This window comes from Panthera pardus, unplaced genomic scaffold (assembly GCF_024362965.1).
Source record: "Panthera pardus isolate Hobbes unplaced genomic scaffold, ASM2436296v1 HiC_scaffold_17, whole genome shotgun sequence".
In the NCBI taxonomy this organism is placed as follows: Eukaryota; Metazoa; Chordata; class Mammalia; order Carnivora; family Felidae; genus Panthera; species Panthera pardus.
In genome coordinates this window covers 76,940,716-76,965,527 of record NW_026526732.1, presented here as the reverse complement: position 1 = coordinate 76,965,527, position 24,812 = coordinate 76,940,716, and the positions used below count along the sequence as shown (strand labels likewise).

Sequence of the window (24,812 nt, the reverse complement as noted above, 5' to 3'; positions counted from 1 at the left end):
GCATCTCTGGCCGGTGCTGCTCCCAGCCGAGCACCCATAAATCTTCCTGCCCCCATTGATCAATAGCAGACACAACAAAACACAAGTTTAAAGTTCAACGTGGCCGCTGAGGGAAAGCACACTGTTCGCTGATTCCCCCGGTTCTTTTCAAGAAGGAAGAGCTGAGATAAATATCGAAAATCATTCCCCTGCTATTTTCAAATATCTAACCTTTCACTCTGTTTAACTTCAATAATTGCCTGAGTTGTGACTACTTTTAAAACCAGGTCCAAGTTAAATACTAAGTTACCTACTTGACTTTATTCAGTATAGATTTCCTTCTCCACCTCAAAAGAGCAGTATTTTGATTCAGACACACTTATGTCACATCATACGTATTGGCATGCGCAGAAAACCCCCAGCTAATGCTAACATAGAACAGAAATATTTGAATTTGTTCATTTCCAAAATATTTGTAAGCCTCTTGGTACTTGTATCACGTGTCTAGCAAATATCCTTCTACCCATCGAAATCAGTACATGATTTTGTACAGGATCACACATACATGAAAGATCTATAGCCAATGAAATAATTTAAGAGTTAGAGACAAAATGACTAGAATCTAGTCTACCACCCTCATCTTGCAATTAAAGAAACTGGATCCTGTAGGGTAAGCTCAAAATTTCCTTCCAGCACTGAAACTGTGACTTCGTAATATGGCAGAGGCAATTAGTGTCCTCCCTTACCCCTTCATCAGTCAAGGTTCCCACACTTGCCCACTGCTTCCCACAGCAAGCACCTGTGCCTCTCCACCTGCCAGAGGGAGAGCTCAGCCTATGCACCGGGTGGAGGAAGGTGCTGGGAGATAACGCCTCCAGACCAGCTCTGTCAATAACACGAAGAGGTTAGATTATCAGCCAGCTTTGTGTCCCCAAGTGGGACAGCTCTAAGGCGTGCAGTACACCATGTCCCAAATGTGGGAACCTGCCTGCCAACACACCCTGTGTTGGCTTCCCTGTCCTGCTTGGCACTCCAGTCTTGTCTCAGCATGTGCTTCTGGGGCTTACACCCAAGTCCTACAACTATGGCAGTTTGGTTTTGATCGTAAAAGGACAAATATATTGGATTATGTCATGGGAACCTAGAGGAAGAAGTAAACAGTTCTGTCTCAAACAGCGTGAGAGGTGTTCATCTGGCTGTTACAAGGGCCAAGTGTTCAGAATCTTTGTCTCAATTTACACTAGGGAGTTAATAAGAATTGAATAAGAATACATATCGGGGCACCTGGGTGGCTCAGTCGGTTAAGCGTCCGACTTCGGCTCAGGTCATGATCTCGCGGTCCGTGAGTTCGAGCCCCGCGTCGGGCTCTGTGCTGACCACTCAGAGCCTGGAGCCTGTTTAAGATTCTGTGTGTCTCTCTCTCTCTGACCCTCCCCCGTTCACGCTCTGTCTCTCTCTGTCTCAAAACTAAATAAACGTTAAAAAATTAAAAATAAAAAAAAAAGAATACATATCAGGTTCAAAACTGATCTAACAAGCAATTTTGAGGTAAAACTAAAAAAGTAACCATATTTCCTCAAAAAACTAAAAGTAGCATTTGGGATATTTGATGTATGAGAGCAAAGCATAAGAATTCTGCAGGTCTCTTATTCGGTCCAAATAAACCTGGTCTAAATAAGCTCTTATTCAGTCTAATAAGCTACACTGGGTCACCGTATTTCGGCTTTACTTTAACCAAGACCCTTTTACGCCTACATTTCATTTAATTTATATTGAAGTAACCCTAGAAATACTTGCTGCAAAACTTTGCTTTTTACTTTTTGTTCTTACTAAACTGCTATCTGATAACACTTTAGTTTCTATAACAATGCACAGTTTTTAATAAATAGGTTTTGCTGAGAATTTACAGGTTTTCAAAACAAAGGCTTTTCTCTCTCCCTTTCTTATATTGATGGATATGTAAAGACATGAAACGATGACTTAAAATTTGAGCCTTCACTCCACTGAGTCTGAGGTCACTAAAAAGATGAATTTAGGATGAAAAATGTGGTAATATGGTGTACTGGTACAGCTTTCTGCCAAGGGAAGATAGTACATATCTTAAAAATAGTTATTCCTACAGCCACACTGACAGAAAAAAAAAAATCACTGTTTTCCAGGACAAACCAAGACAATAAGATTGCATGTGAGCAAGTGAATCACCTGAGATCACTCAGTAAGCCAAAGGTATGAGCGGGAATGGGCTGCAGGACCCTAATTCTAGATCATGCTGTCCAAATAATCTTACTGCCAGGCTGAGGTAGATTTACCCTAAATCCCATGAAGCCTTAATACATATGCATACAATATTTCCAGAGCCCTGGGTGGCCCTCTCACATGATCTCACATGGTCTTATGGTTTTGTGAAATTTGCAAAAGCACAATTATTTTAACTGTAATTAATTAAAATCTATCCCCGAAAGAGGACCTCTCCAAATGTTATAAGCTTCAGATTCTACAAAATCTGAAGCCTTTCTTTTGCAGGGTCTGCATGAACATTCCCTGTGTTTCTCAACCAAACGCTTACCCTTACAACTCAAAAACCCACCAAGTGTTCTCTTCCCAGGGAGACTGTATTCAACATTAGCTCGGGCCTCACAGCACCTCTCTAAGTAACAACTTCATTAATCCATGGACTTCCAGAAAATATTTCACAAGGACTCTGAACCTTTGTGAGAAACCTAGGAAGCTTTAGTGCATCAGTGAGCAGTTAACATCTGCAGGTTCCTACTGAGATCTAACGTGTCAATTAGTGGTAACAAGGATTCTTTTTTTTTTTTTTCTAACCAGGATCCTTTGCAGTGGGCTTTCATAGAAAACAAGCATATGCTGATGTTTTGAATTAAAAATATAGACATGAAGAATGTCCACACAGCATTCTCTTTCTTTGGTCCAAATAATTCCTACAACATTTTGCCTCCAAAAGTGATTATGGGACTCATGGCAACACTGAATCCCTAAAGAAAATATTTCTTTATAAGAAACCACAACTTCTTGAATGCCATTATATTCTGGACTCCTAGTCATGTTACTCTTTTTATTTGGGGTTTTTGTGAGCTCCTGAAGCTCATTCTTCATTCTTTACCACCAAACCCCAGCCAAAATACTAGCTAAAAAGAGATGAACCTTAACATAATGGCAGGACACCCTAGTGTTACCATCCTTCTAGGCTGTAGAATAGACCTAGAGAGGAGCTGGCAATTCTCCCTTCTCTCCCACTCTTATTATTGTAACTGATGTTACTAAGTGTGCCTGAACTGGTTTCATTAACAATAATAATAGGTAACATTATTGAGGTCAGACTATATGCCAGACACTCCACTGAGCACTTTACATGCATTATCTCATTTAAGCAACCCAATCACTATAAAAGGTAGATATTCTTTAATGTCCACATTTTACAGATAAGGAAACTGAAACACAGCGAGGTTAAGTAATTCTCTGCTCAGAGTTCACAAGGCTAAAATCAAGGTGTTGGCCAGGCTGAGGTCTCCTCTTGAGGGTCTGGGAAATAAATCCACTTCTAGAATCATTCTTGTAGTTGGCAGAATTCAACTCCTTGCCATTATAGGTCCAAGGTCCCTGTTCCTTGCTGGCTGTTAGCTTTGGGCCTCTCTTAGATTCTAGAGGCTAAGAACATTCCTTGCCACATGGCCTTCTTCGTCTTCAAGTTGGCAATGGTGTGTTTAATACCTCTTATACTTCAGATCTCTGACATCACCATCTCTGAGCCCAAGACCCAGATTTAAAGGGTGTGTGTGAATAGATCAGGCCCACCTAGATGGTCTCCCTTATCTTAACATCAACTGATTTGGGGACCTGAGTTATATCTGTAAAAGCAACATCTAAACAAGTGCTTTCACACACATCTAAACAAGTGCTTTACAGAATAACTGTAAAAGGATATTTTATACAATAAGGGCTAGAAATTTTCAGAACCATCTTAAAATTCTACCTACCACAGGCATACAGCTAAGGTTAGGCCAGTCAGAGTTCTCTAAACAAGGAAGCATCTCTTTTCTCAGGCCTCACTAACTGTATATACAACATATGCCTAGAGCTGCAAAATGGAGAGAGTGTGCCTACAAATGAAGCCAAAGTAGAGGAAAGAAAAAGCTGAAAGGGAGAGGTCGCTGATAACATTATTTGAATATCTGGAAACAGATATCTGCTAACTTGTATTACCATCTGTTACTTGCAACCAAAGACTTCTGACCAACACAACTAAGTCTTTCTTACTCCAAAGCCCAAGCTCTTAACTATGAAATTTTATATTTTTTATGTTAATAGAGGCACAATATAAAAAGATGTAAACTGTGACATCAATAACAAAGTGTGTGTCAGGGGGAGAAGTAAAAGTGTAGAGTTTTTGTATGTGGTTGAGATTAGGTTTTCATTAGTTTAAAACAGACTATTAAAACTATAAGATGTTTTATGGAAGCCTCATGGTAATCACAAAGAAAATACCTATAGAAGCCACACAAAAGATAAAGGAATCAAATAACATCACTACAAAAATTAACAAAACACAAAGGAAGACAGAAAGAGAGGAAAAGAGAAACAAAAGAACTGTAAGACAGAAAGAAAGTGGCAATTTTAATTCCTTCCCTATCAATATTTACTTTAAACATAAACTGATTAAACTCCCCACGGAAAAGATATAGAATAGCTGAATGGATAAAATATAAGACCCAACTATATGCTAAATAAAAGACTCACTTTAGGGGTACCTGGTTGGCTCAGTCCATTAAGCTTCCTACTCTTGATTTTGGCTCAGGTCATGATCTCATGGTTTGTGGGATCAAGCCCCCCACTAGGCTCTGCACTGAGAGTGTGGTGCCTGCTTGGGATTCTCTTATACTCTCTCTCTCCGCCCACCCCCATCCCACGGAGTATGCATTCTCTCTCTCCCTTTTTTGAGAGAGAGAGAGAGAGAGAGAGAGACAGACAGACTCACTTTAGATTTAAAGACACATAGGCTGAAGATAAAGGGATAGAAAAAGCTCTTCCATACAAATGGTAAACAAAAGAGAGCAGACATGGCTATATTTATAGCAGACAAAATATACTTTAAGTCAAAAATGGTCACAAGAGATAAAGAAGGACATTATATAATGACAAAAGGATCAATTTACCAGGAAGATATAATAATTACATACATACCCAACATCAGAGCATTCAAATATATAAAGCAAACAATAATAGAACTGAAGAGAGAAACAGTGATACTGTAATAGTAGGAGACTATAATACCCCACTTTCAGCAGGGTATAAAACATTCAGAAAGGAAATCAGTAGGGAAATAGTCTTGAGCAACACTATACACCTAATGGACCTAATAGACATATACAGACTATTCTACCCAATGGCAGAAGAATACACATTTTTCTCAAGCACACACAGAACACTCTTCAGGATAGATCCCAGATTAGGCTACAAAACAAGACTAAACAAATTCAAGGTTGAAATCATACCACATATCTTTTCTGGCCATGACGGTATGAAGCTAAAGTCGGGAGGATAATTGGCAAATTCAGAAATATTGGAAATTACACATATCCTGGAAAAAGAGGGATGGATACAAGAAGAAATCAAAGGGAAAATCAGAAAGTATCTTGAAACAAATAAAAATGAAAACCCCACACACAGAAGGTATTCCAACTTTCTACCCAGTTTCAACTAAGCCTCCTCCCCACTGCTTCATTAATAACCAACAAACCTCATTCTTCTGATGCCCCCTTCCACAAGCAACCCTCAGGTCTTGTTCAAGGCAAAGTGCCATGTTTATTGTCATATTTATGTATTTCTTACCCATTCAACATGTATAGAATTGTGCTACCATCTTTGTTGAATGTCTATCCTTTTAAAAAAAAATGTCACTGATGGGAGGGGAAAAAAATGAAAACCCAGCATATCAAAATTTATAGGATACAGCAAAAGCAGTACCAAAAGGAAAGTTTATAGGAATAAATGTTTATACTTAAAAAAGAGAAAAATTTCAAATAAACAACCTAACTTTATACCTCAAGGAGCTAGAAAAAGGAAAACAAACTAATCCCAAAGTTAGCAGGAGGAAGTAAATAATAGAGATTAGAGTAGACATTAAATAGAGACTAGAAAAATAATAGAAAAAAATCAGTAAAATTAAGAGCTGGTGTCCTCAAAAGGTGAACAAGATTAACAAACCTTTAGCTAAACTAAAGAAAAAAAAAGACTCAAATAAATAAAATCAGAAACGAATAAGGAGTCATTATTACTAATGCCAGAGACATACAAAGGATCAAAAAAAAAAAAACTGGTAAGAATAATCACATGCCAACAAAATGGGTAATCTAGAAGAAGGGATAAATTTCTAGAAACATCTGACTTACCAAGACTGAATCATGAAGAAATAGAAAATCTGAACAGGCAATCACTAGTAAAGAGATGGAATCAATAATCAAATATTTCCAACAAGAAAAGCCCAAGACGACATAGCTACACAGGTAAATCTACCAAACATTTAAGGAATAATTAACACCAACCATTTTCAAACCCTTCCAAAATATTAAAGAATAAGGAATATTCTAAACTCTCTTTACAAGGCCAGCATTATCCAGATACCAAAGCCATACCAGGATGTCGCAGGCAAAGAAAATTACAGTGCAATATCCCTGATGAACATATATGCAAAAATCCCCAATAAAATGCTAGTAAAACAAATTCAACAACATATTAAATGGGCCATTCACAACAACCAAGTGAGATTTATGCTTGGGGTGCAAGGATAGTTCAAATATGCAGAGAAATAAATGTGATATACCACAGTAACAAAATGAAGGATAAAAAGTATATTATTATCTCAAAAGGTACAGAAAGAGCATCCAACTAAATTCAGTATCTATTCATGATCAAAACTCAACAAATTAAGTATAGAGGGAATGTACTTCAACATAATAAAGACCATATATGACCAAGCTCACAGCCAACATTGTACTTACCAGTAAAAATCTGAAAACTATTCATCTAAGATCAGGAACAATATAAGGATGCCCTCTCTTTCCAATTATAGTATTGGAAGTCCTAGCCAGAGAAATTATTTAAGAAAAACAGGTAAAAGTTATCCAAAATGGAAAGGAAAAAGTAAAATTATCTTTGTTTGTAGATGATATGATCTTATATCCAGAAGACCTGAAAGTTTCCAACACACACACACACACAAATTCTTAGAACTAAGAGACAAATTCAGTAAAGTTGCAGGTTACAAATCAACGTACAAAAATCAGTTGTGTTTCTATATACTAACAACAAACTACCTGAAAAGGAAATTGTAAAGCAATCCCATTTACAATCACATCAAAAAGACTAAAATACTTAGAAATGAACTTAACCAAGATTATGAAAGACTTGTACACTAAAACCAACAAAACACTGATGAAAGAAATTAAAGAAGACACAAATATATGAAAATATATCTGTGTTCATATAAGACTTAATATTGTAAAATTTCCATATTACCCAAGGAAATCTACATTTTCAATGCTATCTGCATCAAAATCCCAAAGATATTTTTTAAGTTTTTATTTAAGTTCCAGTTAGTTAACCTACAGTGTAATATTAGTTTCAGTTGTACAATATAGTGATTCAACACTTATATACAACACCTGGGCTCATCACAAGGGCACTTCTTATTCCCTATCACCTATTTAACCCATCCCCTTACCCATATCCATTCTGGTAACCATCAGTTGGTTCTCTATAGTTAAGAGTCTCTTTCTTGGTTTGCCTTTCTCTCTCTCTCTCTTTGCCTTTGCTCATTTTTTTTCTTAAATGCCACATGAGTGAAATCATATGGTATTTGTCTTTCTCCTGCTGACCAAAGGTGCTTCTCAAGGAAAAAAAAATAAGAAATTTATTCCAAACCATAAAAGTCATATAAAATAGCCAAAGTCATCTTGAGAAAGAGAAATAAAACAAGGGCATCACACAGGCATCAGATATCCTGATTTTAAAATATATTATAAACCTACAGTACTTAAAACAGTATAGTATAAAGGCAGACATATAGACCAGAGGAACAGAATAGAAAATTCAGAAATAAACCCATGCATAAATGGTCTACTGATTTCTGATAAGACTACCAAGAATACACAATGGAGAAAGGATAGTCTCCCTTCCTTGGTGTTGCGAAAACTAGATACACACATGCAAAAGAATGAAATGAGATTCTTAACTTACACCATACATACATAAAGACGAACTCAAAAAGGATTAAAGACAAACATAACACCTGAAACCGTAAAACTTCTAGAAGAACACGCAGGAGAAAAACTTCTTGACATTGGTCTTTGCAATGACATTTTGGTTATGACACCAAATTCACAGGCAACAAAGACAAAAATAGACAAAAAAATCACAGACAACAAAGACAAAAAGTGGCACTACATCAAACTGAAAATCTTCTGCACAGAAAAGGAAACAGCAGAGTGAAAAAATCAATCCACAGAATGGGGAAAAAATTTGCAAATCATATATCTGATAAGGTGTTAATATCAAAATATATAACATATATTGAGTTATATATATATATATATATATATATATATATATATATATATGTATATAATATACATTGAGTTGTAGGCACAACTCAATACCAAAATCACAAAAACCTGCTTTTAAAATGGGTAGTAGGTCTGAACAGACATTTCTCCAAAGAAGGCATACAAATGGCCAACAGATAAGTTAAAAGATGCCCAGCATACTAATCATTAGGTAACGTAAATCAAAACCACAATGAACTATCCCTCATACCTGTTAGGGTCAAAGAGACAGGAGATAATAATTATTGGTAATGATATGGAGAAATTAGAACCCTTGTGTATTATTGGTGGGAATGTAAAATGGTGCAGCTTCTATGGAAAATAGTATGGAGGTTCCTCCAAAATTTAATAATAGAACTATTATATCATCCAGCAATACACTTTTGGGTATAACCCAACAGATTTGAAATCAGGATCTCAAAGAGATATCTGCACTCGCGTGTTTATTTCAGCATTATTCACAATACCCAAGATAAGGAAACAACTCAAATATCCATTAATAGATGAGTGGATTAAGAAAAAATGTGCCTAAATACAATGAGATATTATTCAACCTTTAAGAAGAAGGAAATCCTGCCATATGCGACAACATGACTGAAACCAGAGGACACTGTTAAAATTAAATACAAAATGGAGAGGGGATTTGAAAATTCCCTGAGCAGAAAAAACATTTAAGCTATATAAATGAAGTTTAATTTAGCTTATTCTGCAAAACAAGCTGAAATTTACCATGGGTTGATTCTTACAAATGCCTCTAATAAAAGAAACAAGTCATTTTCCTAAAAATTGTGTAAGATAATCACTTGTAACCCATTCCCTGCCTTCTAGAAACCCTCAATGCAATAACAAATCATTGTAAAGGTTAAACAACTTCTTCATTTTCACTTTATAAACTGTCATGTAATGTCATGCCCCTGAGCTTCACATCAGTCTTTGAATTTAAAGGCTTCCAGTTCAAGAACTGTTCTTATATCTACAATAAACTCTTACTAAGTACCACTTATTGATTCAGTGGTTTTAATATTGCTATTTCTGGATTGTTGACAACATTATGCTAAGTGAAATAAGCCAATCACAGAAGGACAAATACTGCATGATTCCACTTATATGAGATATCTAAAATAGCTAAAATAATAGCAGAGAATAGATTGGTTGCCAGAGGCTGGGAGCTGGGGGATATGAGGAGTGTCGTTTAATGGCATAAAGTTTCAGTTATGCAAGATCAATAAGAAATCTCCCGTAAAACAATGCCAATAGTTAACAATATTATATTGTATACCTAAAAAGGTGTCAATGTCAATCCCATGTTTTTGTCACACAGACGCACACAAAAAAGTGTTCCTACCACAAAAAAAGGGGGGACACAAGGGAATTTTTGGAGGTGATGGATATGCCTATTACCTTGACTGTGTAATGGTTTCATGGGTGTACGTAGTATGTCCAAACTCCAAATTGTAATTATTAAACATGTATGGTTTTTAAATATCAATTATACTTCAATAAAGGTGTTTTTTAAAAAAATTGCTTATGGAGTATTTTCCCCACCGACTTCCATAATAAATCCTGAGGTACATCTATGAATATAAATGCAGTAGAAAAGGGTGACACTGACAGAGCTTAAAGAATGTTTATTCTTCTTAAGCAGTGTCCTATCTTCAGAGATTCTGATTTCATTGCTCTGCAGTGTAGTCCAAGCATCAGGATTTTTAGAAACTCCCAGGTGATTGCAAAGTGAAGCCAGGTTGAAATCATCCGATGCACAATAGTGCTTTTCCAACATAAATAAATATATACATCCCCTGGGGATCTTGTTAAAATGCAGATTCTGATTCAGGAGGTCCAAGGTGGAGCCCAGGAGTATATATTTCTAAAATGCTTCAAGGGATGATGGAGATGCTGGTCTGTGCCTCACTCTTGGACCAACAAGTCTGTCGTATGTACCAATGTTTAAGGGTGGCATTAATTGAATCAGAAAAACAAAAAGGGCAATTTGGATACAAAAAACATGGCACCTATACAAAACATAAAGAGTGCTTCTTCAGCTTTGGCTACTGTGGGGTCACCTTGCAGGGAAATCCTTGAGTGGGACTCCATCTTTCTTGTTCTGTTTCCATAAACTCATCAGGTAACCAGAATATCATTGATCTATTGTAGTGATCCAAACCAATCATTGTTGAGATGGGGAGAGAACAGTTTCCCTTTATGAGTAGAGACAATATGGAGTGGGAAAGATGCATTCATCTTTTTTCTGTATTGCCCCAGTCTGTGACAAGCTGTAAACAACAGGGGAACTCATTCGGCATATTTTCCCTGCAGCCATTTGTCAGGTGTCATAATTCTATGAAAAAAAAGCCCTTGGGAAATTATAATAAATGTATTCCTTACTATTGAATTTCTATTTATGCTGATATTTCTTAAGAGTCTCAGATTTTATCTGTATGGCAACATTATTTTAATAGTAATATCATTAAACTTTATGGAGAATTCTTCTTTGATACACAAACACAAAGTATTTTTGGTAAAATAAAACAAGTACAATATTTCAGGATTTCCATCTCCCATAAATATTTGTACCTAGAAATAACCAGAAAAGACATATTTTTCACAGTTACAACACTATTAAAGTTTTTTACTTCTATTTGTTCACATCATAGAAATATGAGTGCTGGTTTTCATTTCCATATTAGTAAATAGAAGATGCATAAATGAAAAGACTTAAATGTGACCTCAGGGTTTTTTCTTTTTCCTAGACCATGGTTCCCAAACTTTTTTGTTCCAGGACTCCTTTCATCCTTAAAAATTTTTGAGTATACCAATTGCTTTTGTTTGTGTCCATCCTATTGATATTTACTCATTTAGAAACTAAAACTGAGAAAATTTTTATACATTTAACTCATTTTAAAATAATAATAATAGTATATGTATTACATTTCACTATAAATAATGTATCTTTAGGAAAAGTAAGTAAATTTTCCAAAATAAAAAATATGTGTAAAAAAGAATATCATTTTTTTTTTACATTTTAAAAAATCTCTTTGAGTCTGTCTTCCTCGAAGACAGAGAGATTCCCATATCTGCTTCAGCATTCAATTTATTTTGATATAAAGAAAATATAGCATCTCAAGATCTATAATCTGTAAAGGAAAGGGAATTTTAATGTTCAGATAATTGTGGATATCCTTCTTTGATACTACACCAACACTCAACAAGTGGTCATTTCTGAAAGGTTAATTACAATATGGAATCAGAAGACATATCGATAAACTTTTATTCTGTGTTACATTAAAATCTACTTGTCTAGCTTGCTCTTTCAATGGATCTTTTACCCATGCATGATCTTATGACATTTGGAGCATGTTGATTCACTGCATTATGGAGATCTTCCAAATGTTGACATATTTCATTATACCATATCAAAAAATACATCAATTGGGGCCCCTGGGTGGTGCAGTCGGTTGAGCGTCCGACTTCAGCTCAGGTCACGATCTCGTGGTCCGTGAGTTCAAGCCCCGCGTCAGGCTCTGGGCTGATGGCTCAGAGCCTGGAGCCTGCTTCCGATTCTGTGTCTCCTTCTCTCTCTGCCCCTCCCCCCTTCATGCTCTGTCTCTCTCTGTCTCAAAAATAAATAAATGTCAAAAAAAATTTTAAAAAAAATATATCCATTAATATCATTGCCAATTTGATCAGCAAGGTTTTCACATACTGGAAAGCAATCAAGCATAGTAGCTGATTCAAAATTCAATTTTCTCTTGAAAACTCAAACTTTATCATTAAAAACAAATGCTGTCAGTTGTTTTCCTTGTAGTGACAGAAATAAATCATACACTTTTTAAAAAGATGTCAGCTACTTTCTGCCCATGGACACCACTGAGTAAGCATCATGAAAGTCTCCCTCCCACCGTGGTCATGTCTAAGTCAGAGTCTCCCAAAGAGCCTGAACAGCTGCGGAAGCTTTTCATCGGAGGTTTGAGCTTTGAAACAACCAATGAGAGTCTGAGGAGCCGTTTAGAGCAATGGGGAATGCTTACGGACTGTGTGGTAATGAGAGATCCAAACACCAAGCGCTCCAGAGGCTTTGGGTTTGTCACCTATGTCACTGAGGAAGAGGTGGATGCAGCCATGAATGCAAGGCCACACAAGGTGGATGGAAGAGTTGTAGAACCAAAGAGGGCTGTCTCGAGAGAAGATTCTCAAAGACCTGGTGCCCACTTAACTGTGAAAAAGATTTTTGTCAGTGGCATTAAAGAAGACACTGAAGAACATCATCTAAGAGATTATTTTGAACAGTATGGGAAAATTGAAGTGATTGAAATCATGACAGACCGAGGCAATGGCAAAAAGAGAGGTTTTGCCTTTGTAACATTTGATGACCATGACTCTGCAGACAAGATTGTCATTCAAAAATACCATACTGTGAATGGCCACAACTGTGAAGTAAGGGAAGCTTTATCTAAGCAAGAGATGGCTAGTGCCTCTTCCAGCCAAAGAGGTCAAAGTGGTCCTTGGAACTTCAGTGATGGTCCCGGAGGTGGTTTTGGTGGGAATGACAACTTTGGCCATGAAGGAAACTTCAGTGGATGAGGTGGCCTTGGTGGCAGTCAAGGTGGTGATGGGTATAGTGGCAGTGGGGATGGTTATAAAGGATTTGGTAATGATGGAGGCAATTCTGGAGGTGGTGGAAGCTATAATGATTTTGGCAATTACAACAGTCAGTCTTCAAATTTTGGACCCATGAAAAGGAGGAAATTTTGGAGGCAGAAGCTCTGGCCCCTATGGTGGTGGAGGTCAATATTTTGCCAAACCACGAAACCAAGGTGGCTATGGCAGTTCCAGCAGCAGCAGTAGCTATGGCAGTGGCAGAAGATTTTAATTACTGCCAGGAAACAAAGATTAGTAGGAAAGAAGAGCCAGAGAAGTGACAGGGAAGCTACAGGTTACAACAGATCTGTGAACTCAGCCAAGCACAGTGGTGGCAGGGCCTAGCTGCTACAAAGAAGACATGTTTTAGACAATACTCATGTGTATGGGCAAAAAACTCGAGGACTGTATTTGTGACTAATTGTATAACAGGTTATTTTAGTTTTTGTTCTGAGGAAAGTGTAAAGCACTCCAACAAAGGGTTTTAATTTAGATTTTTTTTTTGCACCCATGCTGTTGATTGCTAAATGTAATAGTCTGATCATGACACTGAATAAATGTGTCTTTTTTTAAATGTGCTGTGTAAAGTTAGTCTCCTCTGAAGCCATCTTAGTAAACTACCCCAACAGTGTGAAGTTAGATCCTTCAGGGTGATGCCAGGTTCCATTTGAAATTTATGTGCAACCTGCTTGGGCACAGAAGCCATTGTCTCCATAAACATTGGTGTGGTTGAACTGACAGTTAATGTGTTGTGACCTGGAGGTCACCATTAAAAGGGTCACCCAAGCAAAGTCCTCGAATTTATTTGGTTATTAATATGATTGTTGGCAAATCCTATGCAATATATCTAAATTGAATTATGGTATCAGATAAAATTATAGATGGGATTAAAGCTTGTGTATCATCCATTATCATGTGTAATCAATAGATGATTTAATATTCTCTTGAAAAAAAAAAGATGCCAGCTAAATATTCATGACTCAATACAAATTGTCAGTCATTCTTTCAAGTGAAAAGGAAACTTTTCCTGGTATTCCAAGAAAAACATGGCTTGTTTACCTACAACTCAAACAAATCTAGAAATACTTTTCTTCAAGATGACCATCCTACTTCACATGCAGTAGAAATGTTTTGTGCACAATTGCCATTTATCTACCTAGATTACTAAAAATAATGTGCTCAATAGCCAAGACTTAATAACTTTAATAATTTTTACTGCTCCATTGAGGACATTACTAAGTAAAACTAGCTTTTGTTTGTCTGCTTTTAGGGGTTTGTTTGTTTAATTTTTTATCTGAGTATAGTTGACACATAATGTTACATTAGTTTCAGCCATACAACTTAGTGATTTGACAAGTTTAGACATCATGGTATGCTCACCACAGTATAGGTACCATGTGTCCCATTACATCACTATTACAATATCATTGACTGTATTCCCTATATGGTGCTTTTTATTCCCATGACTTATTCATTTCATAGAAAGTCTATATCTCCATCTCCCCCTCCCCCCCCCCCCATTTTGTCCAATCTTCAACTCCCTCCCCTCTGGGAACCATCAGTTTGTTCTCTGTATTTATAGGCCTAATTCTGCTTTCAGTTTATTTATTCTTTTTTTTTTAAATTTTTTTAATGTTTTTATTTATTTTTGAGACAGAGAGAGACAGAGCATGAGCAGGGGAGGGGCAGAGAGAGAGGGAGACACAGAATCTGAAACAGGCTCCAGGCTGTCAGCACAGAGCCTGATGCGGGGCTCGAACCCATGAATCGCGAGGTCATGACCTGAGCCAAAGTCAGACGCCCAACCGACTGAGCCACCCAGGCGCCCCTATTCATTTTTTTTAGATTCCACTTATGAGTAGAATCATATGGTATTTGTCGTTCTCAGTCTGACTTATTTCACTTAGCATAATACATAGTACTGAAAGTCCTAGCCACAGTAATCAGACAAGAAAAGGAAATAAGAGGCATCCATATTGGTAAAGAAGTTAAACTGTCACTATATGCAGATAATATGATACTATATACAGAAAATCCTAAAGACTCTACCAAAAACTACTAGAAGTAATGATGAATTCAGTAAAATGGCAGGATACAAATTAATACCCAGAAATCAGTAGCATTTCGATACTCTAATAATGAAGTAGCAGAAAGAGAAATTTAAAAAAACCACATCATTTACAATTGTACCAAAAAGAATAAAATATCTAGGAATAAACTGAGCCAAAAAGGTGAAAGACCTGTACTACAAAAATGATAAAACACTGATGAAAGAATTTGAAGATGACAGAAACCAACTGGAAAGATATCCCATGCTCATGTATTAGAAGAGTTAATATTGTTAAAACGTCCTTATAACAATATAAGCAACAAACGTTGCTTATAAAGCAACCTACAGATTCAATGCAATCCTATACTATACTATACTAACAGTATTTTTCAGACAATTAGAAAAAATAATCCTAAAATTTGTATGGAACCACAAAAGACCCTGAATAACTAAAGCAATCCTGAAAAGAACAAAGCAGGATATATCACAATCACAGATTTCAAGATATACTACAAAGCTGTGGTAATCAAAACGGTAGGGTATTTGCACAAAAATAGACACATAGATCAATAGGATAGACTAGAGATCCCAGAAATAAACCCATGATTATATAGTCAATTGATCTATGACAAAGAAGGCAAAAATATACAATGGGGAAAAGACAGTTTTTTTAACAAATGGTTTTGGGAAAATGGGACAGCTACATGTAAAAGAGTGAAACTGGACCACTTTCTAACACCATACACAAAAACAGACTCAAAATGGATTAAGGACCTAAACATGAGACCTGAAACCATAAAAATCCTAGAAATTACAGGCAGTCATTTCCTTGACATCAGCCATAGCAACATTTTTCTAGATATGTCTCCTTTAACAAGGGAAACAAAAGCAAAAATAAACTCTTGGGACTACGTCAAACTAAAAACTTTCTTTGCAACAAAAGAAACCATTAATAATAATAAAAAAAGACAACCTACTGAATGTGGTAAGATATTTGCAAATGATATATCCAAAAAAGGGTTACTATCCAAAATAGATAAATAACTTCTAACTCAATACAAAAAAAACAACAACTCCTATTAGATAATGGGCAGAAGACCTGAACAGACATTTTTCCAAAAAAGGCATCCAGATGGCCAACAGACACATGAAAAAATGCTCAACATCGTTCATCATTAGGGAAATGCAAATCAAAATTACAATGAGGTATCAGGGGTTTTTTTATTTGTTTTTACTGAAAGTGTGTGGCAGTGAAGAATACAATGATGACTAGTACACTTTGGAGCCACTCTCCTGATTTGTGCTAAGGCACCAGCAATTGTACCCACCATTGATTTTGTACTGTCATTACTTGACCACAGGAAGTATTTATTTAATTCTTGAAACTAAAACTGTCTTCTGCAATAGTGTTTTGTGGAACACATTTATAAAAAGTTGTGTTAAATGCCTCTTTAGTCCTTTCCTACTTCTAGACCTATGAAAGAGTTATATTATCCTTCAAATTGACATATATTTAGGGGTAGAAAAATTTTACCAATTTTCATTAGGCTTCAGTGTTCTTTCCTATAATTTACTAATCAAGTTTTGACTTCTATCTGTAATACCTAACACAATTACTGAAGCAGAGTATGTGTTTTGAAAATGTATGTTTCTTTATGCTTTATTATTTTTAAAAGAGGGTTTGAGGCTTACAAAACACATACATGACAAATGTATTTTTAAAAATCTGATCAAAGAAAAAAGTGCAGCATGAACAATTATTAAAAGTGGGTTGAAAATTTGATTCAGAGTGAGATAAAATCTCACTCAGTTAGAAAAGCCACATTATGAACTTAAGTTTCATAAGAATTGGGCAGAAGAGGGGCACCTGGGTGATTCATTTAAGCGTCAGATTCTTAGCTTCAGCTCAGGTCATGATCTCAATATAGGAGATCAAGTCCCATGTGCTGACAGCATGGAGCCTGCTTTGGATTCTCTCTCTCTCTCCCTCTCTCTCTGCCACTCCCCTGATCATGCACATGTGCTCTCTCTCATTCTCAAAATAAATAAATAAACTTAAAAAAAAAAAGAATTGGGCAGGAGAGAATTCAGGGACATAGAAAGTGATCCCCATCACACTGAGAGGTGGGTTGAGATAGTTTAATAAATAACAGATGTAGATTTAATTTTTGGCTAGTAAAATATTACTTCTCTATAATTTTATTATTTCACATATAATTTTAATAAAATCCACTTTCTTAACTTTTTAATTTTTTAATTTTTATTTATTGTTGAGAGAGAGAGAGACAGAGATAGTGAGCAGGAGAGGAGCAGAGAGAGAGGGAGACACAGAATCTGAAGCAGCTTCCAAGCTCCAAGCTGTCAGCAAAGAGCTCAACGCGGGGCTTGAACTCACAAACCATGAGATCATGACTTGAGCTGAAGTCAGGTGCTTAACCAACTAAGTCACCCAGGTGCCCCTAAAATCTACTTTAAAAAAAAATCTACTTCTGATTATAGCTGAGAGAATTCAAGTTGTTCAAGAAGTATCCAAAGAATTATCTGTCTCATTTATTGAGCAAATTAAAAATCCCCTCACCATAAAAACTCCAGAATCACAACAGCAGCACATGCCAATCACTCTGAAAGGATTAAAGCCTGTAAAGAGCCTAAATGTATTTATTAATCTATTCATTTATTCAGAAAATATGTATTCAGTATCCTGTATGTGTAAAACCACTGTGTATAAGGTATAAGCACCTAGATAAGACCTTCATATTTCCTTGGAGTCAGGTATCCAGTTGATATAACTCACACAGATAATTTTTTTCTAAGAACATAAATAATAATACTTAAGAAGTAGCTAAAGGCAGTCAACTTTGCACCATTCTGGCATCATCTTTGACCATTGTTTACAGGGCCTGGATCAGAGCTTATATTAAGTGGATGTGCCAATTTAGGTTTGTGTCTACACAGCACAAGGTGAAGTGGAGACTTAAAACATAAATGAATTTGAACTGGATTTGGGGGATAAATGAGTTATATGTGGTGGGAAAGAAGAAGAATATTATATGCTACCACAAAAACATTATTACTGATGTAATCTTTATTGGAACTTTCAAAACTTTTTCTCCTGATTATTTCATTACATCAAGTAATTATTCTCATGTCTTGGAAATTCAGATTTACTCTATCTAATTACAGTGACTCAATTCAAGCTGCTCTCCACCAAAATATAGATGAAAGATAGATGATAGATGATAGATCAATAGATAGATGGTACAGAGATATTTTTTCCATTCTTTTCCTTTCACTCTAAATTCTATCTGTTCTCCAAAGTACAGTTCAAATCTCATGTTATACATGAAACATTGTCCAACATTCTACATCACCTGGTATTCTTATACCTCTCAATTCTTAAAGTACATGTAATATGTACATGATTGATTGAAAAAAATTATTCATGAGCTTTTGCTCTCAACTATTTTGTCATTCTATGATGTCAGATAAATGCACACTGATAATGTGCCTCAAAATGCCAAATTCTAGCTACTCAGTCCCTGACATAATACTAGATATCAACGTGATAGGGGCCCAATAAATACTTGTAGAATGTAATGGAATTTCACTGATCTGTGAAAAAAAAAAACACACCATTTAGCAATGATGAGACATTTCTGTTAATATCAAGAGTTAGCAGTCACCAAAGTGATCCTTAGAACCTCTGATCATTGAAACTCTTCTCCCAGCAGACTCTATGGGAATCCTTAAAAGGATGGCTTTCTCAAAATATTCTATGTGGACCTTCATAGTTTTTACTTTGTATTTTTATTAAGCAGACCCACTAGGCTTTCTTGTCCCATGAATGTCCTGTGTTTCATTTTGCACAGTGTGGCATAATTGGGCAGATGATTGTGAGTAAAAAATGACTTTATTTCCTGTTATTTGGTTTGGGTAGCTAAGGAGCTCATACAAGAACATTATTATCATCCTTACTTACATAGCTCTTTCCAGTTTATAGTTTCAGAAGTAAATAAATGAAGATATGCCATTATTGTTATAGCATGTTTGGCAAGTTTTGTTTCCATGGAGTTTAACATGATTTTGAGTTGCTTCTTTTATAACTAAAAGAATAACAATGTATATAGTGCCAGAAAACCAGTTATTTTATTAAGTCAATGAAGGACCCAGTTCATGTCATGAAAATCAGTACAGCATCTTGCTCACACAGGCAGGTGTCCAGATGGATTTAGTTTGGCCATGGAAAATCTGTTAGGTAGGTGCACATCATCAGAATGACCAAAATCATCATGCTTTAACTGTGCCAGCCTATTGCTTCTTTCTTTTTCCTTTTCAAATTTTTATTTAAATTCTAATCAGTGTAATATGGTAACAGACAGTATAATATTGTTTCGAGAGTAGAACTCAGTGATTCATCACTTACGCACAATAATCACAAGTGCACTCCTTAATACACATCACCCTTCTAGACCACCCCCACCCACCTTTCTACATCAATCCTCCATTTGTTCTCTGTCTTTAAGAGTCTTCCATGGTTTGTTTCTCTCTCTCTCTTTTTCCCTGTCCCATATGTTCATCTGTATTGTTTCTTAAATTCCACATACGAGTGAATCATATGTTATTTGTCTTTCTATGACTGACTTATTTTGCTTAGCATAATATACTGTAGCTCCAACCACATCACTGCAAATGCCAAGATTTCATTCTTTTTGACAGCTGAGTAATATTCCATTACATATATATATATTAGTTCTATTCTAATTCTTCCTTAAGTTTTTATCTTAAAGGATAAAAGGGAAGAAATTTCTTTAAAGAACAAATGCATAGGCTTCATTTGGTATCCCATATGTCAATAGTCCCTTAGAACAATATATTTCAGCTAGCTTTTCCAAACAACCATCATTCAAAAGATTAACTTGGGTTAGACATTAGATAAATAATAGACCTGAAGATCCGGGAAGTGACATTTTCTCAAGCTTGAAACAATTTGAACAACAGGAATTGAATACCCCCTTTATAATAACCTTGAGAGTAACTGATCTAATTAAATCCTTCATATGGGGCGCCTGCGTGGCTCAGTCAGTTAAGCATCCAGCTCTTGATTTCAACTCAAGTCATGATCTCATGGTTCATAGCTTCAAGCCCTATGTAGGGCTCTGCACTGACAGCACTGGAGTCTGCTTGGGATTCTCTCTCCTTTTCTCTCTGCTCCTCCTTCATTTGTTCATGTATGTGTGTGCTCTCTCTCTCTCTTAAAAATAAACATTTTTTTAAAAATCCTTCATATTAAGCATCCATATTGCATTTTTATGGTTAACACCTAAATTGTAATGGTTTCTTCATCATCATTGACATAGGATCAAACTGAAACCTAGGAGAAGTGCTGAATTAAAAAAAAAAATCTCCAACTCCATCAATTAACTGACCAAGGAGGATTTACAATAAAGAACCCTTAAGAATGTTCTTGCTTGTCCTGAGTAGCATTTTGAAAACTGGAAGGAATTACATATCCCCAAAATCCACCCAGAATACTTCAGGAATTACATTTTTTTTTATCACAAATGGGCCTCCAAAAAACACTGATGACAGAAGACTTGTAACATGGTATTTTGTGATTTGTATTGAACAATCTGTTTAAACAGAGATTTAAATTTAGATATAATTAGAATTACTGGAATTCTACAACAATTTTAGAAATGCCACTACCACTTATGATATGATGTGTTCCAGACACTGAGCATATCCCCATAACTGCAAATCAGTGAAGTTAAATAATTTGCAGCAGTCATACAGACAACAGAGCAGTAATGTGAGAGTTATCAAGTTTCCTAGCACTAAGTTCTAAGGATATGTCATTGTGTCCATGGTTAGAGATGGGGCATTGAACACAATTTCTTCCATGCACAGCTTTATAAAAGACGTACAAATATTCTTTGTGTGACCATTACTAAGATCAGTACTCAAAAAATGTTGAGAATATAATGTTAAATTACTATCCTATGAAGGAATTTCTATGGTACATAATTTTTTAGTGATCTAGTATAATAAAAGTATAAATCTTGGAGTATATAGAAGTATTTGCTTGAAATGTCTCTTAGATGGACCATTCACACTGACTTTGAAATATTAACTGTTATAAGAATTTCCATCCTGCCATAAGCACCTAGAAATCCAGATAAAATATGGGAAATGACTATTTTCATCCAATGGACATCAAGCAGTGTAGAACTATGATCCAGACAAATGAAGGGGGCCCTATAATCACGCCAGCTTACTGGCTGAAGGGTTTTCAGGGTGTAGTATAAAGAGAAGAACCCAAATACAGCCTACTAGTCATACTAATGGTACCAGAAGTCCTAGCCAGTGCTGCGAGTTGAAAAAAAAATAATAAAAAAGAAAAAGGCACATGTAGATTGGAAAGGAAGAAATTCAGTTGTCTTTATTCACAGATGACATGTTTATCCATGTAGAAAATCCTAAGGAATCTACCTAAAAGTTACTAAAGCTAACCAGTAAGTTCAGCAAGTTCACAGGTTACAAAGTCAATATATTTTTTAAAAAATCATATTTCTATAACTTACAATGAATGGTTGATAGTATAATTTTAAAGACAATTAAATAGCATAAAAATCATGAAATGCTTAGAGATAAATTTAACAAAATATGGTCAAGACCCATACACTAAAAACTACAAAACATTTCTGAGAAAAAGAGATACTGTTTTCGTGGATTGAAAGACCCAATGTTAGTATCAATTTTGCCCAAACTGATCTCTAGATTCAATGCCATTCCAAATAATAATAATAATAATAATAATAATAATAATACAACCAGTTTTTTTATTATAGTAGAAACTGACACGTCAATTCTTAAATTTATATGGAAAGGCAAAGGATCTAGAACAGTTAAACAATTTTTGAAAAAGAAGAAAATGTTAGAGGACTTATAATAATGGATTTCAAGACTTACTCTAAAGCTAGTTATTAAGATAGTGTGATATTGATGTAAGGAACTGATTATAGAGACCAGAAATAGACCCATATGTATACAGTCAATTGATTTTTTTCTCTGTAGGTGCAAAGGTAATTCAGCAGAGAAAATATAGTCATCTCAACAAACAGTGCTGAAACAATTCAATATCAATATGGAAAAAAGATGAATCTCAAACTTTACTTCATGGTATATACGAAAGTTAAATTGAAATGGATTATAGTCCTAAATATTAAAGCTACAACTAAAAATCTTCCAAAAGAAAACATGGTAGTAAAATTTTATGAGCTTTCAGTAAGTGAAGATTTCTTACATAGGACACAAAAAGCATGAACCATAAAAGAAAAACTTAATTAACTTCCTTTAGCTCTACCTTATAGAGCAAATCTATTAGTAATCAAATTCTTTAGCTTATATTTATCTCAGAATATCTTAATTTTCCTTCATTGCTGAAGGATAATTTTGCCAGTATAGAATTTTTGGTTGACAATTTTTTTCTTTTAGTACTTATAATATGTCATCCATTACCTTCAGCCCTCTATGGTTTCTTTTTTTTTTTTTTTTAATTTTTTTTAATGTTTCTTTATTTGTTGAATTTTTTTAACATTTATTTATTTTTGAGACAGAGAGAGAGAGAGCATGAACAGGGGAGGGTCAGAGAAAGAAGGAGACACAGAATCTGAAACAGGCTCCAGGCTGAGCTGTCAGCACAGAGCCTGACGCGGGGCTCGAACCCACGGACCGCGAGATCATGACCTGAGCTGAAGTCGGACGCTTAACCAACTGAGCCACCCAGGCGCCCCTGTTTCTTTATTTTTTGAAAGAGAGACAGAGTGTGAGCAGGGGAGGGGCAGAGAGAGAGAGGGAGACACAGAATCCAAAGCATACTCCAGGCTCTGAGCTGTCAGCACAGAGCCCAACACAGGCCTCAAACTCAGGAACTGTGAGATCATGACCTCAGCCAAAGTCGGACACTCAACCTACTGAGCCACACAGGCACCCCTGTCCTCTATGGCTTTTGATGAGCAATGAGCTGTTAATGTTATTGTGGATCCCCTGTATGTAATGAGTCACTTCTCTCTTGCTACTTTGAAAATTCTTTGTCTTTGTTTTTTACAATTTTATTATAATATGTGGATTATCCATTGACTTCAGCAACACAGACGGTATTTTTTACCTTCACAAAAGGTATTTTGGTGGACTGTTGAGGGAATAAATTAGACTGTAATCATTTTGAAAGGAGTTAAGAATGAAATAATGATTGTAGACAATTCTTCAAGAAATTGAGTTCTGAACGGGGAGAGAAGAAATGGAATAGAAACTTATGTGGATATCTGAGATTCATGAATTTATTTTACTTCGGAGAAACTTCAGCAAGTATAAATGTGCATAAAAGTGATCCATATTCTTGGTAGGGGTGAAGACTTTGATCCAGATGCCAAAATTATCAACAAATGAAAGAGGCAGAGGGACTACCAGATTACATGAGCCAAGAGAAAGATGAAGTGATATAGCTGAATATTATGGGTTTCAAAGGAAAAGACTTTGAAAGAGAGTAAGAGAATACTAAGTTGGAAGAAGCAAAGTGAATACCAATTCCATCTCCAACCACATGGTATGGAAGGTGAGTAGTAAAAGAATAGCCCCACTTTGAATAGCTACAAGGGATGCCCTGACCTCAAGGAAGAGCCTGATTTCAGTTAAAGCAAGAGGGTCTTGGGAAAACTGACAAGAGTGTAGGATATAAGGGCATCTGTCTGTTAGACTTAGAGATCTAGGGTCTCTAGACTATGAGAAACTTGAGATCAAGGATTATGTCTGTACTGACAAGATAGTTTAGAGTCATGCTTCTCAAACTTCAGTGTGCATCAGAATCAACTGGAAGGTTTATTAAAATAGACACCTATGTCCCATCCTCAGAGTTTCTAATTTAGAAAATATCAGGTAAGCCCAAGGATGTGCATTTCTAATAAGTTCCTAGGTCTGCTGATGCTGCCAGTCTGTATACCACGCTTAATAAACCACTGGGATAATCTATATTGTGATGAGAAACAAACCTTGAAATCCCAACAGGTTCATAAAACAAAAGTTTATTTTCATTTATTCAAAATCTAACTGGGTAGGGTCGCTCTCCAGGGCATTCTTTTCTAAAGTCACATGGCAAGGGGAGAGAGACCTGGAGAGTCATGTGGTATGTTTTCAGGGGTCAGGTCTGGAAGTGGTTCATCTCTGCTCAGATCTCATTGGTCAGAACTTAGTCACATTGTCTAAAAATAATAGCAAGAGGATCTGGGAAATGTGAAGGAGAACATGGGTATTTTATGAGCATTAACAGCCTCTGTCAGAGTAAGTCTTCTGTGTCCAACCCCAGCAGAGAGAACAATGCCAATCAAGATAAGGAGCTCAACATATGTTGGCTGGTTCAATAAATTGAACAAAGTTTAATAGTTATTGACTGAAACCTGGGTTTTAGTTTTCCTTTAGACAAGCAAAGCATCCCTTACAAGTAACTGTTGTTATTCAAATATATCCTC

At 35.9% G+C, this 24,812-nt stretch overlaps 1 pseudogene; it reads left to right on the top strand.

Annotated features, from left to right (window-relative positions):
- Positions 1–12,506: 12,506 nt before the first annotated feature.
- LOC109263352 (heterogeneous nuclear ribonucleoprotein A1-like) lies at positions 12,507–13,812 on the top strand (annotated as a pseudogene).
- Positions 13,813–24,812: the final 11,000 nt, after the last annotated feature.